Here is a 15,877-nt window from a genome sequence, read left to right as displayed (position 1 = left end):
AGCAGGGAGCCCAATGCGGGGTCAAAAAGTACAAACTTCTAGGTACAAAATAATAAGTCCTGGGGATGTTGTGTACATGACTATGTACTATGTGACTATGGTTAACTGTATTGTCTATTTGAAAGTTGCTGAGAGGGCGCCTGGGTGGCTCAGTTGGTTAAGCAACTGCCTTCGGCTCAGGTCATGATCCTGGAGTCCCAGGATCGAGTCCCGCATCGGGCTCCCTACTCAGTGGGGAGTCTGCTTCTCCCTCTGATCCTCCCCCTCTCATGCTTTCTGTCTCCCATTCTCTCTGAGATAAATAAATAAAAAAAAAAATCTTTAAAAAAAAAAAAGTTGCTGAGAGAGATCTTAGAATTTCTCATCACAAGAGAAAAATTGTAACTGTGTGGTGATGGGTGAACTAGATTTATTGTGGTGATCATTTCACAATATTTACATATATACTAAATCATTTTCTTGTGCACCTAAAACTAATACAATGTCATATGTCAATTATATCTCAATAGAACTGGAAAAAATAAAAACAGGAGAGAGAGAAAGGAATCTGCAAATAGTATTATTAGTGATCTGTATTATTTTTTTCCAAATTAAATGAATTACTTTTAAAAAGGAGCCCTGAGAGTTAGCACTCCTTAATAGTGCTCTCAACCCTGCAAACAAGCTCTAAGAGTTCCAATTTTTGATTACTAGTAAACTGCTTCACTGTTATTGTCCTAACCCTTAGATGCCTGTGGAGCCAAGGTCATTACTGGATTCATCTTTTGGTGCAAGGAAGAGGGATGTCCATCCAATGGTAGAGGTTACACAACGTCTCCATTTTCTTCTCTTGGTCAGGGAGAAAGGAAAAAAAATTTTCTTGCCAGTGTTTTGAGACACTTCTAACCACAGTCACAAGAATTAGCATCAGAAAACCGAGGAATGGCATCCAGTTTGAGGTTTCAGTGTGGTTTTTAAAATGTTTAGAAAATGACTAGATATCCAAGCTCGTCTGTCCCTGCTTATAACTATTTTGGTGGTCTCTAAGTGGCAATAATTGAAATATTATTGCTTTTGTGCCATATAATTTCCCCATAACACAACACCTAAATATATTCCCCTCAGCTCCATTGGAAGACGGTTCCTGCAAGTGTGGGCAATGGCAATCTCTGTGTCCGTGACCGCATAGGATTGGAGGGGCGTGCTCTCTTCAAGGATCCCTGAGCCCCAGCACCTGATAAACTCACTGCTGCGAATGCTGACCTTGACTCAGAGAAAAGAGCTGGGGATTTAAGGTCAAACTTTATATATATGTATACACACACACACACACACAGAAATATATAAGGTCAGACTTGTTACAATTACATGGTTGGAAGCACAGTGTGCTTGGAGCCAAATGTTGATTAATGTTAATTTTAGGGTAAACAGAGGGAAAGAAAGACACGAAAAGCCAGTAGACTCCAAAGCTAAAAATATTCTTGAGTTGAGACTCAGCATCTGTGGTTGTACAACCTGATAATTACTTCTGAACAGTGATTACCTGTTGTTATATAATTAACCTCGAGGTTCATCTGGACGGCTAGAGCTTTTCTCCTGGAACACACCAATCACTGTGATTCATAGACCACTGAACTGAATCCAGAAATGCCCGCACACCAAGTGACTCCACACTGCTCGTTTCAGAACAAGTGTCTTCTCTTTCTGGAATACAGGAGGCATATTGTTCATTAGAGACTAAATCTGTTGGGAAGGTAAGAACCGTGGCAGCATGGTAGATATTTGTCTTGCTGAGGGTGATGTGATTTGGAAAGGAGACACAGAGAAACTTTCAGCTTAGTTTAATGAAGGCCACTTGAAGAGCCTTCCGGTCCTAGAGCTCTTTTCTCTGTTTCACTTGGGAAAGCCTAGAAAAGAAAACGTTAGCAGCCCTTCAGCATTCTGGCACTGATTACTACAAGCTGTATCCAAAATAAAGAGAAAGTGAGAGACCCAGGGAGACAGAAGAAGGATCTTTAAGTCTGTGAATGTGGAATGAAATTGAATACGTTAGAACTGGGTTGCAATGAAATGAGAGTTGGGGGGGGGTAGGGAGGAGAGCAGAATACTGTGCCCACTTCTCTTTTAGACATCCCCTGACACTTGGAGAGACCAAGGTCAATTCTAGCCAATGGATTTAATTCATTATCGAGAGCAGAAATTGCTGGTGGCTTACCAACAGCTATTCTCCCTTTCGTCCTTATTAACAGAACACTTGCTGGTTTAGGCAAGAGCATGTGGTACAGTTTTGCCCAGTGAGATGTGAAAAAATGTCTGCTGGGAGCTGAAAGCACCTGGCAAAGATTTTTTTTTTTTGCTTATAAAATGAGACCACCTGAAAGAGGCGGGCACCTTCAGCTCCTGCGGGATGTAGGTGCTTACATGTGGTGCTAGGGGCTGCCATATTGCTTCCATGAAATGAGCTAGCTTGAATACCGGCCAACCTGTGGAGGAAGGCAGGGCTGAAAGACAGTAGGAACTTTGCTCACGGATGATGTCAGGGAGCCCGTGAGTTAACTGACCTTGGAGCTGCCCTGCGTTGGAACTTCTTACTGTGTGAATACCTCCCTGGTTGTTTATGACAGTTGAGTCAGGGGTCTCTTCGTCCTGGCAGATGAAAACATCCCAACTGATGCAGTACTTTATTAGGAGAGTTATATATCTTTTATAACAAATCCATTTCTTTGCCCATATTAGGAGCCTCAAATCCTTAGGAGTGGTCTTCTGAACCCCACATTGAGCCATGCTTAAGATTAGTAATAACGACTATAATAACAAACTCACACTTGTTTAGGCTATAAATTTTCTGAAGTACTTTTACATTGATCCTTGTGAGGCAGGTAAGATGAGTATTATTATTATCCTTTTTTTTTCAAGATGAGAAAACAAACACAAGGAGGTAGAATGATTTACCTGACACATCTAATGACACGTTGATGATAGAACTCGGATAAAAAAAAAAAAAAACCCTAAGTCTGGCCAAGAGAAATGTTTTGATAGTGAGAAAGAGTAAATGGAGAAAAGGATTAACAAGCACGGACTTAGGAGGCCGCCAGAACTGGGTTTGAATTCCCAGTGTACTTCTTGTTAATATTGTGGCCTTAGACAAGTGACTTAAATCTCTCTCTCTGATCTTTAGCTTCCTCATCTGTGAAATTCTAATGATGAAGCCCAGGTCACCGGGACATTTCAAGAAATTAATTTAAAAATGTATGTAAGGTGCGTGGGCGGCTCAGCCAGTTAAGCGTCTGCCTTTGGCTCAGGTCATGATCCCAGGGTCCTGGGATGGAGTCCTGCATCGAGGTCCCTGCTCAGCGGGGTGCCTGCTTCTCCCTCTCTCTCTACCCCTCCCCCCTGCTCGTGCTAGCTCTTTCTCTCACTCTCTCTCTAATAAATAAATAAAATCTTTAAAAAAAATAAAAATGTATTTAAAGTACTGAATCCAGTGCTTGGCACATGACAGGTTTCCCTCTCCTAAACATTGTTTACCCTTTACTGAAAGAAATTGTGGTTACTCCAACCTTGCTGCTTTTTAAAGATGAAAGGGGTAACCGTGAGTTCCAAATAAGGCAAAGGATGAGATAGAACTAAATCATTTCTAAAAATCCTTCAAAATACAAAGAGTCTATGGCAAGAAAGAAAGAGAAAAACATAAAACAGAGAATTAAAATTGGAAGTGTTTCTAGCCATTTGCTGAAGGTGAAAGATATAAAACAGGATGCCACATAATGGAGACAGGGCTGGGAAGTTTATGTGGGAATGAAGAGGAAACCATAAAAACAGGCCAGGCAGGAGCTGGCAATGTACAAGTATGGAAGAAAAAAAGCCTGGGGCCATAGTGGTACACATGCTAAACATGAAGTCGGTTGTGTTTTGCCCTTATTAAGAAAAAGGCAGTCGTAGCCTTGGAATTTGTAAACAAGCGTTGAGCATGAGGGAACTTTAAGCTGACCATCCCACCCCCACCAGCCTCCGTCAGGCCTCGCTTAAGAGCTCTACATTCTTTCTGGCCTCACCTCTTAAGTAAGATGAAGTGATCAAGAAAGGATTTGGAGAGAATCCAGAGAAGGCAAATGAAAATGATTCAGTGAATGGAAGGCAGGATGGAAGGATCTACAGTCCTTCAGTGTCTCTTGAGGAAAGGAAGGCAGGCAGGGAGCCCAGTGATTCTGACGCCTGAAGGGATGTTGTGTGGAGGACGGGATCCTGACCCTTCCAATCTTGCCTAACCTCTCTGCCTGGTCAGGTGTCTGCATCTATCAGGTGGCCGGGTCACTGACCGCTAAGGATATTGGTGATGTCAGTTTTAAATGGCCTTCTGGATTAGGTTGAACATTATAAAATCTCTGTGACACTAAATTTTAGAGAACCTGAAATATGAATGATAACATCTTCTTTTAGGAACTTTTCGGAGACTACAGTAGAAACGCTGTAAAGTTCATTTTATTCCCTCTTAGTTAAACCCTCAAAGAAACGAGGCCAAATAAAAGGAAACCAGTATTAAAACTCATGGAGGTAGGTAATCGGGTCCTGGTGTATGTCCCTGCTCTGCCACTCACAGAATCTATAAATTTGGGCAAGATCATTAGCCTCTCTGAGACTCAGTTCCCATAACTATAAATTGGGGGTAATAATGCTCACTTCATAGGACTGTGGGGATTAAATGCATTAATGCCTATCAGCATTTACACAGTGCTTAGAGCATGGGATAAGATTAAAAGGCACAGATATTTGTGCTTAGGAAAAAGTCAGCAAATATTAGCTATTATTATTGAGCGGGTAGAGAGTGTTGATTTGTTCATTTCAGGAGGTGCCTTAGAACCTCCTTCGTCTTAGCCCCTTCTGTCGATTCACTAGCGGGCCTCCGTTCTTGACTCTAGCAGCTGTGTTGCTCTTACTGTCCTGCCATGCCCAAACTCTCCCCTTCCAGGTTACCCCTGACTCCCTCCCACTAGCATCCCCGTCTGAACAGGGAGATGAGGCTGCTGCTCTTGTCCCGTGGGCCGCAGCTCCGTCCTGACCACAGGGTGGAAGCACTCCCCTGACCTGCTGGGGTGTTCGCCCCCTCCCTCCCCTTACTCTTCCTTGGAGGAATGTCAACTAAGAGACACAACAGGCTGGGATTCAGTTGGTGGTGATCTCCAAAGTGGGAAGGTCAGCTAGATGTGGTGGCTAGGGCTTCCATTTCCGGACGGGCTGTGCGGGCCAAGGCGAGTGGTCTGTGGGTACTGCAGCTGGTCTGCAGAGAGGGGTCGTCAGTCAGCGGTGAGATGATGTGGCCTCAGGGAAGCCGAGAGCACTCTGCCGGATGACCTCCCAACTGGCCCGAGGCCTGGCTGCGCTGCTTGTCGATTTTCTGTAATAAACCCTCTAGTGATTTGAGCTGTTCAGTTCCTTGAAACCACATGACTCTCGCCTTGGACACTGGCCCATGGTCTCCTCTTTCAGGCTTGAGAAGCCACTCAGTAAATGTCGATGACAATGGCAGTGAAGATCATGAGGCGCACGGGGGTGTGCCGGAACAGTCGCGTTAGATGCTAAGTTCTGAGATCCCGCTGTGCCCCGCAGGGATTCTTATTTCTGCCCTGTCCCAGCTCTTGGCCGAGATAAGGACACTCAGAGTAAGCTCCTTGTTTCCTGGGATAGCAGGTATAACTTCAGATGCAGTTTCTGCTAAGTACCCAACTTACCCTTCTGTCCTTTTCTTCTTTGTTTTATGTCTGGGGCTCAGACCCTTGGGTACCTAACATCCATTATTCACCCCAACCCTGGGTCCTTCGGTTTACCAATTTTTGAGTTAACCATTCTAGTCAATTAGTGTCATTAATCTACCTCTTGTATTTAAAAATGTGGAATTGCATCTTTTAGGGAGATCAAGTCCTGAAGTCAGTATAGGAGGTGAAGATCAAGTACACAAGAATTACTACGGAAAGCCCCCCATATCGTCCAAACGTAGATGGCAGTGTGTATGGTTTGCACACATAAGTCTGCACAGTAATACTCTTGTATACATGGTTAATAACACATGCAATAATGTGGAGGGAATGCTAACAGGTTTATACTAAATGAATATCCTGCCTCCCCCTTCCCGGCCTCCATGTCTCCTTTTTGCTGAGCACCCATAGTTTCGTGCACAGAAGTCAGATACGCGCATAAGGCACTATGCTGTTCTAACGACGCTGCATTTCCCGACCTCGAGCGTTTCCAGTGGGGGAGAAGGCGCTTGTCATCTCTGGTCTGCGCAGGGAGAGTCCCAGCAGGCCCTCCCTCTTGCTACCCTTGCTTTGCAGACATGTCTGCAGCCCCGCAGGCAAATATACTCATCTGAGACCTAATCAAGAAACTCAAAGGGAAAATGAGCTGGGAAAGATGCTAAAATCGTCAGTTATCCACCTGGGACACCCACTCTTGGTTTCCTAGGCAAAGGCAGATTATGAAAAAGGAATGCAGGTCGGGGGGAAGGTGGGGTTGGGGATGTGAGTGGGAGGCCATTTGGGGCTCTCAACCTGAGATCATTTTACCTGCAGCCTTGAGCTCTGGTCGGCGGGGTGTGAAACGGAGGCAGCTAGAACCTCTGGTTTTCACCATGCTCATGAGTCTCCTACCAGAAACTGGCAATCCCTCTGAAAACTTCAAGGTGCCCTTCAAATATCAGTAATGACATCCCCAGGAACGGGAATGCTCTTGTTCCCACGGAGCGCAGGATGTCTGACTGTCTGTATGTGCCTTTAACTTCTGCATTTGGCATGGCTGACTTTTTAAATAAAAATCACCTACCATGGTTTACCATATGTCTGATGAAATGCTGTAAAATGAAATGCAGATCTGCGCCATTCACTCTTGAGCAAATACATATGTTGTCACATCTCAGAGCTATTTATTTCTCCTTATTTTAAGTGTGCCCAGTGCTACCCATCCAGATGCGCATCAAATGGACAAGTAAAAAATGGAAAATAATTTCTCAAGTATTGGAACATTTACATTTTATTGGTAATAGGGAACAGATGACAATGTTTTTGGATAAATAAAATTAAAAAAATAATACAGTGTATTTTATAAAATATAATAAAAGGTGTTGGATGATAAAATTACAAATGATAAAATGCAATAATATAATAAAAAATCCAGGAGAAAATAGGCTCAACGTGTGCCTCCTAGGAGTTGGAACCTTGATTCCGGGGTTTGGAGACGCCATTCGAGTCTTGCTTCGGCTCTGTCATGCCCTGCATCATTGGATGAACCAGGGTACTCTTCAGTGACTCGTTTTCCTGACCCTCGGTGGAGGCTAATTCTACTGAGGTCACACCACCTCGACACAAGGATGCTCAGAGGAGTGAGGGAAATAAGTGGTTCATAGTAAACCAGAGTGCAGAAAGATGGTCTTTACACGTGTGTGGTTTCATGCCTGTTTTGAAGCCTGACCATAGGCTTATTTAAATAAAAATCAATGATTAGTTGCTGGCCAGAGAATTGCAGAAAAGCTGCTGGCCCCATAACCCTGAGCCTGTCATCCATGACGGGACAGGCGGGCGTGGGGCCAGGGAGGGCTCTGCGCTGGGTGGAGGGAGCGCCTCCTCCATCATGAGGAAGTGGGTGTGAGCAGGAGGCTGGGACCCTGTTCCATCGCCGCCCCCTCAAGGGCTTTGAGGAGCTAGTCTCAGCACCGAAGTGCGTGTGGCTGGAGCTGCCGCTGCTGTCCTGGTCTCTTTGCAGCTTTTTAACATTCTGGCTTCCTGTGTGGCCTGGCAGTGTCCCTGGAGAGGCCAGGCTCTCTGCGTCCCCTGAGGCCATGCAGCTCTCTGGAACAAAGAAGAGGTCACCCGACGCTGCCAATGCACACAATTAGATGGGCCCAGTGTCCCGGAGAATGGCTACCCCGCAGTTGGCCCTGCCACCCAGACTGGTCAAGCAACCTTTTTCCACGGAGAAAGAAAAGGCCGATGCATACCATATGCTGAGCCTGGCTCTGGTTCTCCAGTTCATTGGCTTTTATGCAGCACATGCCGGAAATTATGGAGCAGAAATTTTTTTATGCCAGAAATTTCCACAGAAATTATGGAGCAAACCACTGAACTGCTTTTCAACAGAACAATCAGCTCAGTTCCCTCTTTCAACCAGCTTGCGCCCCTTCCCTGCTGCAGGAATTTCAGATGAGAAAGAAACCTTAAAACTCAGTGAATCCCATGCTCTCGTTTCAGAGATGAGTCATGAGCCAGGCTAATGACTTGCCCACAGACAGTCTGCAAACTGGCCTCTCCTTGGCTTCTGTCCAGGAGGGATTGGCAGAGAGTGTTAAAAACCTTGGATTCTTGAGTCTTGGCTCCGGGACCTGGTGCTAGGACCCCCACCCCTCCGCAGAATAGAAGCCCTGTGTATTCCTTCCCAAAGGCCATGCCCAATCTCTGTCTAGCTGTCTCTTTCCTTCAGTAGGGCACCCCTGCCTGTGGGGACACGGGGGCCTGTGTATCAGTTGGCCAGGGCTGCCATAACAAAGTACCCCAGACTGGGTGCTTAAATGATGGAAATGTATTTTCTCACAGTTCTGGAGGCTGGAAGTGCAAGATCAAGGCGCTGGTAGATTTGGTTTTTTCTGAGGCCCCCTCCCCTCAGCTTGCCGATGACGGTCTTCTCCCCATGTCCTCACGTGGTCTTCCCCGTGGGCTGATCTCTTCTTGTAAGGACACAGATCAGATGGCATTAGGGCCCACCGGAAGGCCCCATTTTAACTTAATCACCACTTCAAAGGCCCCTTCTCCAAATGTAGTCACATTCTGAGGTCCTGAGGCTAGGGCTCCAACGTAGGAATTTTGAGGGGGACACAATTCAGTCCATTACAACCCACTTCCACTTCAGCCATCCAAAGCCCACTCCCACCTGCCCCAAAGATACTGGGCTTCCAAACACTCAGGAGGTCACCGGTGACACTGGAAACACGGAGAAGGAACTGTGCCCCTTGCCTGCCTCTCTCGTGAGCCCGGGCTGAGCTTCCTTTCTGTCTGCTCCTCTGGAAGGGAGCTCTCGTCAGGAAGGGAGGCTCATCTCACCATTTCCAGCAATGCAGACCGAAGCCCCCAGCCCCCCACAGTCACCCCCCTCCTCCTGCGGTGGACACCCTGAGAGTGAATGTTAAAAAATCAGTGAATCCCTCTTCATCTCGGTGACTCCAGCGGCTGGCCCAGCTGCTCTTTGTGGTGGCTCCTGTGGGCGGCACCCCTCAGGCAGGGGCTCCCCTTGTCACCGCAGTAACTGCCATTTATGGAGCCCCTGGCATGTGCCCCGTCAGCTAAGTGCGAAGAACATAACGTGAATATTTAATAGAGTCCCACAGCAATCCGATGAGGTCACTCTCATCCCTCTCATGTGACAGGTGGGAGAGTGAGGTTCTAGGAAGTGAAGGGAACATAGCTGGGAGACAGAGGAATCCAAACTTGAACCCAGATCTATGTCACTTCCTGAACTTGACACTACACTGTCTCCCTAGCTCACCTGATCAGCCTCTCTCTTAAAATCCTGTGCATTCTATGGAACTTTTTTTCCCTCCCCACCTGGACTAGTTCTCAGGTTCCAACCTCAGGATCACTCTTTCCCTATCGGCTCCTGAAGACAGAGCGTGGTACCGTGTAAAGGAAAGGGGGCGGCTTCTGGATTCAGGGTTGGGTTCACATACTGGCCACAGCATTTATGAGCCTTGTGACCCTGGGTAAGTTACTTAACTTGACAGTTTCCTTATTTGTAAAAGGAGATAATCCTTTACTCCACAGGGATGAAATGAGATAAGATACACCAAACCACATGCACTTTGTGTGGCACGCGATGGGCACTCGGAAGAGGTCGTTCTGAATTAAAGGAAACTCAAGGAACATACAGTTGAGTGTATTTGGGATCCTTGATTGGCTCTTGGATCAAAAATAAAAATAAATAAAATTATATTAAGTTAGTAATCTATATTAATAATGTGTGTATGTGTATACACGTATACAAAGTCCATAGGCAAATTCCTCCAATTGTGTGTCTCTATACACCACGTATATGTATATATATACACAAGTATGTATTTGTGACATATATTAATGTGACATTAATTATATGTAGATTTGTGTACATATAGTTGTGTATATATATACAGATACACATATTATTGGGACAACTGGAGGAATTTGAGTGTGGACTTTATATTAGCTAATGGAACGGTATTAACATCACCTTTCCTGAGTGTGGTCATGGTACTATGGCTCTGTAGGAGAATGCCCTTGTTCCTAGGACACATATGCAGAAGTATTCAGGGATGAAATGTCCCAACATCCGCCACAAACTTTCAAATGGTTCATCAAACAAACGAACACACACACATGTGCTGATGCGCACAATTGTACGCATGCACATGGAGATGTGACAAAATGAATATTTGGTGTATTATTATTGCAACTTTGCTGCAGGTTTGACATTTTCCAAAATAAAAAATTGTGGGGTGAGCTGCTTGCAAAGTGTGGGATACAAGCCCGTGGAACAGCACGGTGGGACGTCTGGGAGTTCATTTTGATCTTCCTCCTGTGCTCTGTCATGGCCAGAGGACCGCCCCTGTCCAGGCCATGGGAAGCTGCCTCTCTCAGCACGGGGGTCAGCTCCCCTGGCTCCCCAGAGGGTTCGCCACCACCTGGACCCCAGTGCTGAGCCTGTCTGCCCTCCCAGTTGTGTCCCCACCCAGCATTTTAGAGATTTGCAGAAGCCCACACTTAGGATTGCCAGATTTAGAAAATAAAAATACAAAATGCCCAGTTAAATTAGAATATAAATAGTGAATATTTTTCTTTAGTGTAAGAATGTCTCAAATATTGCATGGAACATAACTTATACTCAAAAAAAAGTATTTGTTGTTAGTCTGATTTCAAAATGAACTCGGCATTGTGTATTTTATCTAGCAGCCCTACTCCTGCCCCATCCCCATCTCACCCGCACCCCCACACCCAGAGGTCATGGTCATCTCTGAAGACTGGAGTCTTAAGAACACAGCAGAAAGGGTTCTCAGTCCCCTAGCAAGGTCTGCAAACTGCCGCAGTGACCCTGGGCACTCTGTGCCAGCACTTACAAGCAGGCACCTAAGAGGCAGATGGTGGAGGGGGGACAGACCCATGGGCTGCAGCGGGCAGAGAACAGCCCCAGAAGTCGTCCAGGGCATCCGGGTGGACTCTTGCCCCAGCCATGCCCACGCAGGTGAGCCTGTGTGTGGGCGCCTTCCTATCTGCCTCCTTATTGCCCTGCTCCTCACGGCCCCAGCTACCCAGCCTCTCACACAGCCCAGGGGCTGCAAGCAAGACATCTGGCCACTGGCTTGGGTTTGAATCCTGGCCTTACTGCTTACTGGCTGGGTGCATCTGGGCAATAAATTATCTCAGCTATCTTCGTTTTCTCATCTGTAAGATGCAGATAACAAGAGTGCCTCCCTCCCAGCCTGGTTTCAAGAATTAACTGAGCTAATACTTACAAAGCACTCAGGCCACTGCCCCGCTCGGAGTAAGCCCTGTATCAGTGTTTGTTAAATAAATAATCCACCTGTGGAGGAAGGCGAGGGTCCCTGTGCGGTAAACCCAGTGGCTGGAGACCCTGCAGGGGCTGTACTGGGGTCTGTCTGATGGCACAGGCAAGGCGTTCCATCCTCGAGTTTCACTCCTCGCTGGGACCTTCGGGTATGAAGTCAGGAAGGTGCCACGGAGGCAAAGCTGGGGGTGGGAGAGCTCCACCCAGCCAGGGTATGTGTGTGGGGGGATGGGTCAGCATGGGCTGCGTGCGTTGCAGAAAACCTCATGAGCTATCCTCATCGCTGAGATCTTATATTCATTTATTCTTTGCTGCCTTTTTTCTTCCAGGCAATGCATCCGTCCCTTTTCCGTGGTTTTCAGTTTTGATTCACGGCTCCATCTCTTCTGTTTTGATGTATACCCTTCCCTTTGTTCTTGGTTTCAGAAGGAAAAAAAAATCACTCACATGGTGTCTAGCGATGTTGAGGGTTAAGGTTGGGGTAGGTCAGCTGGTGTCCCCAGCTAGCTCCACGGGGAGATACTGGTGATGGCAATTTGACTTGGGCCAGGGGCTGGCCTAAGCCTTCTGTCCTTGGGTGGATGGATGGGACTCTCGGGCCCGGAGAAGCAGTGCCGCAGTGATCCACGCCAACAGTCTTCTGGAGGGAATGATGGATGCTTCAAAGGACAGAGCCAGTTTCTTCAAGTACAATGAGAAAGGTAGCTGCCATGTGGCCAGTGGGCCCTGGCCCTCCTCGTAGGCAAAGTGTATGAGAAGGAGCCTCCAGATGATTCTAGTTCCCGGCCATGGAGGTCTTCCTAGCTGACGTCCCACACATCATGGGGCAAAGACAAGTGTCCCTGCTGTACTTGGTCCAAATTCTTGACCCGCAGAATCCATGAACATGATAACATAGGTGTTGTTTTAGGCCATTCAGTTTGGGGTTAGTTTATGTTTTATGGGTTAGTTTATTTATTATGCAGCAAGAGTGACAAGGACACTGTTTCCAGTTGGCTGCACCCATGGTTTTTTTTCTCGGTTAATCTCCTTCTTCTATGCTTCCATTGCTGACCAAGCCTTCTTATTATTGGCGTATTTGTCGCTTTTTTACTAAAATACTCTTACTATAAAAATGGAAATCCAAGATAGAAGTCACTAAACAAAACTTTTTATTTACTTGCCCAGACTTGCCATTTAGACCCATGAGTGCTTTCTACCTGCTCACTGTGTGATAGGATGTAAAGAACCAACATTCCCTCTTTTGATGGCCTCCAACAAAACTGTCTCTTCCATACAGACCAGCCCACGTCCATGCTAAGGAAAAAATTATTCAATGACACTTGTTAAAAACTTTATTCAAGTGGTGGTTCCCTTGCAATGGGTGTGGGAACCACAGAAATGGGGTCTGGCACTGGGGGAGAGAGATTGAACTCAACTCCCGAATACAGCCTGGGCCAGTGGGAATTTATAGCCAAGGATCGGGATGGGTGTCAGTGGATGGAAAATTGCTGACACCAGGGGTCAGGGGGGGTTCTGGCTAAGCTGATCTAACAGGGTTTTTGCTGAAGGCAGGCTAGGTGACCAGACATCAGTTGGGGGTGGTGGAGGATGAGGAACCCGATCCGATATTGAGGTGATCAGATATTGAGGGTGGGGAGTTCTGGTTAAACTGACTTATCAGGATTCTTCCTAAAACCGGAAAATGCACAGAGGAACATGGAAGTCCAAAAGTCAGGCAAATTACTCAGAGGAGCCTGAGTAGAGAGAGTTTGGTCAAGGAGAGAATGTTTGTCACTCACAAACTTTTTTTTTTTTTAATGTACTAGAGTTACAATAAAATCTTGCTCTCCTGAGATGTATTTTCAATTTTGATTGACTTTAAATATCATTGATATTGATCTACATATTACTTACCTAATTTCCAAGTTATTGTTGGTGGTGGCAGGCACTTACATTTACTTTCCATCTGTACTAGTTTTCTCTTCTTTCTCTTTCCTTTTATTATTACATTTTCCCCAGGACAGGTTTGTCAATCATATGGCCTAGGACATGGGAGGTTAGCAAAATCCCAAAGAGCTGGGTAATTTGAGATGTGGACTGAGCCCAATAAGAGGTTCATAAATTTGAAGAGTCTGGAAGACTAGAGTCCCTCCCACTGTGCACATTCCTGCTTCTAGAGTGTTCATTTAGCACTAATCCATTCTGTTTCCCAAGTCAGATTTTAAACTGTGCTTAGGTCCTCGGGCCTACCAATTCCCTCATCTTCTGCCAACTCTCACTGAGGTCTTCGGTCTCTGTTTCTACCTCTTTCCCCACATTAGCACCTTTCCCTCAGGCACAGAGGCAAGGACAGTCCATGTGAGCGCTGCAGAGATGACCTTTCAGAGTTTTTTATTTGATTTTATTTCATTTTTTTTTTTTTTTTTTTTTTTACTGAGAGAGCATCTTTAAATTTGTTGCAGGTGGGCCAGGAGACCCAGGGCTGGAGTTAGAATGAGGCCAATGAGGCAGGGTCATATAAATGCAGAGTTGGATCTATCTAAAACGTTGATCATCTGTTTATCATGGAGTTTTAGCATGGAATTTGATTTTTTAAAAACATTGCTAAAAAAGGTTTTTGTCTTGATTGCTGAGTTTTGGGGCACCCCTTAAATTTTGTGCCCAAGGCAGGTGCCTTCCTCACCCTTCCCTGACAGGACCACAGGCCCATTTCCTCGTGGATTTATTCTCCTTCCAGCTCTTCTTTAGGGACAGGAGGTGCAGACACATGGTGTCATTCTGGTCCCAGCCCTGTCCACCCTTGCTAAGGCACTGCTTTCTCTCTCCTCTGCATGGTCACCTTCACGAGGCCCGCCCCATGAATCACCTTCCTCTCATCCTTGTGAAGACCCGCCCCATGAAAACACTGGAACATCTGGTAGATGTCTGCACCTGGAGCAGGAGATAAAGGGCTGAAGCCACCAACTGAACAAAAATCCGGCACACATGGCTCTCAGGCTGGATGTAGGTAAGTGAAATGATGTTTTGTTCTTTCCATGAATTATCAGAGCAATCATTTCAACTTTCCTAGTCAGACTGGGGTCCAGACATGGCACTCCACTGTGACTTGCACTAAAGGATGGGATTGGATGCCTCAGAATGGTCTGGTCAAGGACAAAAATCATCTTTTAAAGCCAGTAATGTGTGCCCTACTTGTCCTCTTCCTGAACCTCCATCATCCTTTTGAGTGGGAGTTGGGGGGTCTGAGTTTCAAGGGTGATGGAGTGGATGGTCCCTTGGAAGGGATGAAGTTACCTGCTTTCCCATTCATTTTTTAAAATAAAAGCTGAAATATTTTTAAACATGACACAACATTCTTTCACCATATCGGTTGTATCAAAGCACCGATGTCAAAAATGATGCCCTCTACCTTGCCGATTGTACGCTCTCCATCTATACTTACTATGGTTCATGTGACCTGAAATTTAAATTTAACAAAGCTTCAAAAGCAAAGCTAACAAAATGGCAGATTTCTCTGACATTATGGATATATATGCATATATATAGGCCCCTTTCCTCCTTCCCCTCCCCCCTCCTGTCTTCCGCCCATTTCCCTCTTTCCTCCCCGCCTTCAGTTTTAAATATTGAAAGTCATTTGCATTTGGCCTGTTAGCCATTTACAGCAATGTGTTATGCCCATCCTAGGGAGTCAGATGCAGTTTGTATGCATTTGAAATACTGATAAATTTGGTTTAGCAATGATAATCTAAGGGTTTTTTTGTCCAGATTAAGCATAAAGAATACCTTCTTCTAGGTGTCTCTAGGCATTGAACAGCGCTGCCTTCTACTACATAGAGAGAAAGCATGTTTGGATAGATTGCCGTACAGTACAGGGCACATCAGAACATTAAATTTCCTCTTTCTGGAGCATGTTTTGACTGAAGCTTAATTCACCCTCTGAAGGAATTTAAAATAGATTCTTTACCTATAACATATATTTGGCAACACTTTGAATTTTAATGTGACCCTGAGCAATGGAGACACAGCTAAACCCGGTGGCATATTAATGTCACCAATAGCACATTTTATTTATAGAATGTGCCCTCTCCCCAGTTCTCAGTTAGGAGCCCATACACAGTAATTAAGCCATTATAATAACACAATAGGATATAGCGTAATAGAACTATCCTGCTGTCAAGGCGCACAGAGCAGGAAAATCAGGATAACACAAAGGAACACAATGCATCCAATTTAGTCCTGCTGTGGAAATGCCACAAACCATTACCCTCCAAAGGATAAGTAGGGGGAAAAGTTATGTCCATGGACAATGGGAGATTGAGTCTTTATTTCCAGAAAACAGCAA

The 15,877-nt window shown here is 45.6% G+C and overlaps 1 long non-coding RNA gene across 5 annotated transcripts in view; it reads left to right on the top strand.

Annotated features, from left to right (window-relative positions):
• The window catches only part of LOC145720627 (uncharacterized), a 177,213-nt gene that overhangs the window by 36,682 nt on the left and 124,654 nt on the right, over positions 1 to 15,877 (top strand). For all 5 annotated transcript variants that reach the window (XR_014143737.1, XR_014143735.1, XR_014143733.1 and 2 more), the window contains exon 3: positions 1,105 to 14,542. This is a non-coding gene — a long non-coding RNA (uncharacterized LOC145720627). The remainder of the gene's footprint in view (positions 1 to 1,104; positions 14,543 to 15,877) is intronic.

The sequence above is a fragment of the Leptonychotes weddellii genome, chromosome 3 (assembly GCF_054177405.1).
Source record: "Leptonychotes weddellii isolate Sample4059 chromosome 3, ASM5417740v2, whole genome shotgun sequence".
NCBI lineage: Eukaryota > Metazoa > Chordata > Mammalia > Carnivora > Phocidae > Leptonychotes > Leptonychotes weddellii.
This window is presented reverse-complemented; position numbering and strand designations above follow the sequence as displayed.